The sequence below is a fragment of the Neophocaena asiaeorientalis genome, unplaced genomic scaffold (genome assembly GCF_003031525.2).
Source record: "Neophocaena asiaeorientalis asiaeorientalis breed wild unplaced genomic scaffold, Neophocaena_asiaeorientalis_V1.1 scaffold134, whole genome shotgun sequence".
In the NCBI taxonomy this organism is placed as follows: Eukaryota; Metazoa; Chordata; class Mammalia; order Artiodactyla; family Phocoenidae; genus Neophocaena; species Neophocaena asiaeorientalis.
Genome location: NW_020185339.1, coordinates 14,496,780 through 14,499,910, shown reverse-complemented (window position 1 = coordinate 14,499,910; position 3,131 = coordinate 14,496,780).

The window sequence follows — 3,131 nt, the reverse complement described above, 5'->3', positions numbered from 1 at the left end:
TTCATAGAAGCATTATTTATAATTTCCAAGATATGGAAGCAACCTAGTATCCATCAACAGACTAATGGATAAAGAAGATGTGGTGTATACACACACACACACACACACACACACACACACACACATATATATACAATGGAATACTACTCATATAAAGAACAAATTTTGCCATTTGCAGCAACATGGATGGACTTGGAGGGCATTATGCTAAGTGAAATAAGTCAAATGGAGAAAAACAAATACAGTAGATATCACTTATATGTGGAATCTAAATAATACAACAAACTAGTGAATATAACAACAAAGAAGCAGATATAGAGAATAAATTAGTAGTTATCGGTGGAGAGCAGGGGGGAGGGGCAGTGCAGAGGTGGGGAGTGGGAGGTACAAACTGCTGGGTGTAAGATAGGCTCAAGGATGTATTGTACAACACAAGGAATATAGCCAATATTTTGTAATAACTATAAATGGAAAGTAACCTTTAAAAATTGTATAAAAATTTTTAATTGGTCCGTCCTATCTATTTAATGTGAGGATTTGGGAGGGGTGTGTTAGAAAGAGTTCTGATGACCTAATAAGTTGATAAGGAAATAAACCAAGCATCAGATATCTTGAAGGCCAGAACAGAGAGAGATCTGTTTGAAAATACCCTCTCGCTGTTTTATTGCAAGAAAACAAACTAGACGGTTCACAGCAGGCAGACTACAGGATTATTTTTCATTTAACACCAAGAAATGCTTCTTGAATTTTTTTAAAGCCTTCTTGATACAAAATCCAAAGTTGGTTCATAAAACTGGGTGTCTTTTGAGAAGGATTAAGTGTATTTCTGTATTTGTTCATTTCTCAATTCAGTAGTTAAGTCTTCAAGACAGGTCTGTATTTCAGAGTAGAACTTACGTGGGTTTCAACTGCTGGGAGTTTATTTATCTGGAATGTCAGAACTACAATTTTTATTACTCCTATCCTTTCAGAAATCAGCGCCATGAATCTTAACCAGGAGATCTCACAAATGCCTCCACTGGGTGGATGAATTTAATCGTGAGGTCTATACAATATGTAAATATTCAGTAAGACATCATAAGTGCTTAAGTACATTTATCACGATATGAAGCAGTCCGCAGTATACAAACAAGTAAGGGAACTCTATAGGACGCATTTAGAATGCATACAGAATTTCTCTGATGCATCTCCTGGGGGTGGTGGGGGAGGTTCAAGCTTCTTTCCTTTAGTAGTTGTGTAGCTGGGGAATCCTAACTCTGTAAAGTAGCCTAAATATGTCATTCCAATCAATCAACAAATATGTTCTGACTATATGCACTAGAAAAAATTAATTGACACTTCTTTTGAGAACAAAAGAATTTGTATAGGGACTTCCCTGGTGGCGCAGTGGTTAAGAATCGCCTGCCAATGCTGGGGACACAGGTTCGAGCCCCGGTCCAGGAAGATCCCACATGCCGCAGAGCAACTAAGTCCGTGAGCCACAACTACTGAGCCTGCGCTCTAGAGCCCGTGCTCCGCAACAAGAGAAGCCACTGCAATGAGAAACCTGTGCACCGCAACGAGGAGGAGCCCCCGCTTGACACAACTAAAGAAAGCCCGCACGCAGCAACCAAGACCCAACGCAACCAAAAATAAAATAAATTAAAAAAAAAAAAAGAATTTGTATAATGACTCTGTATACTTCTTGATCCGTCTAAACAGTATACTTCTGTATACCTGTGTGATGCCATCTTTAAATGGAAATCAGCATTCTATCTAAACCTTAGACTAACGTATGTCCTAAGACAATAAAAAAGTAGATGGTGAATAATTATGTTAAAGCACTCTATGGCTTTTACAAGAATATGATTAAATAATTAGCCTTTCCTTTTTCCTTCTTACCCTTCATTTATATTTCCAAAATATTTAACCAGAAAGTAATGGAAAATTATTGGATTTTAGCCTCCATAGCTCATTTCATTCACTAGCCCTCAATATTTTAATCTTTTATTTATAGAGATTCTTCTGAGAAGATCCACTTCACATTACTTAGGAAATGTAATAACACACAATATGACATATTTATATAAAACCTGAAGCACAAAGTAATTTTCTGCCATGCAGCCTTGAAAACCCTGATCAGACCCTTCCCCAAAGGAAAGAAAACATTGTGGTCAATTATATATATATGTGCACATATATATTAAATATATAAAAGTATTTGTATAATATGTAACAATATGTATCTATTAAAATATTTTCCCTTGCTTTTTATATATATATATGTCTACATATATATATGGTATATACATATATAGACATAATAAATCAGGAGTTTTGTGTGGAATAATTTCTTTTTTTTTTTCTACCCAAAATTATTTATTTATTGACTAAGTCAATATTCATCAAATACCTTCTAGGTACCAAGCCCAGTGTTAGGTCACAGGTTTGCAGCAAAGAGCCAGTCTTAATGTATCAAAGAGTTTACAGTCTATTGCGGAGACACATTTAACAAGTAAACAAAGTAAAATAATTCTACACCATCCCAACTACTAGGAAGAAAATGAGTAGAGTGCTATGATAGAATAACCAAGGACCTACTTAGAAATTTCCTTTTTTTATATATACAGCAGGTTCTTATTAGTCATCAATTTTATACACATCAGTGTATACATGTCAATCCCAACACCCAATTCATCACACACACACACACACACACACCCGCCGCTTTCCCCCCTTGGTGTCCATACATTTGTTCTCTACATCTGTGTCTCAATTTCTGCGCTGCAAACCAGTTCATCTGTACCATTTTTCCAGGTTCCACATATATACGTTAATATATGATATTGTTTTTCTCTTTCTGACTTACCTCACTCTGTATGACAGTCTCTAGATCCATCCACGTCTCAAAAAAAGACGAATTTCGTTCTTTTTTATGGAGGAGTAATATTCCTTTCTATGTATACGTACCACATCTTCTTTATCCATTCGTCTGTCAACGGGCATTTAGGTTGCTTCCAGGACCTGACTATTGTAAATAGTGCTGCAATGAACACTGGGGTGCATGTGTCTTTTTAAATTATGGTTTTTGGGGATTTCCTGGTGGCGAGTGGTGGAGAGTCCGCCTGCCAATGCAGGGGACACGGGTTCGT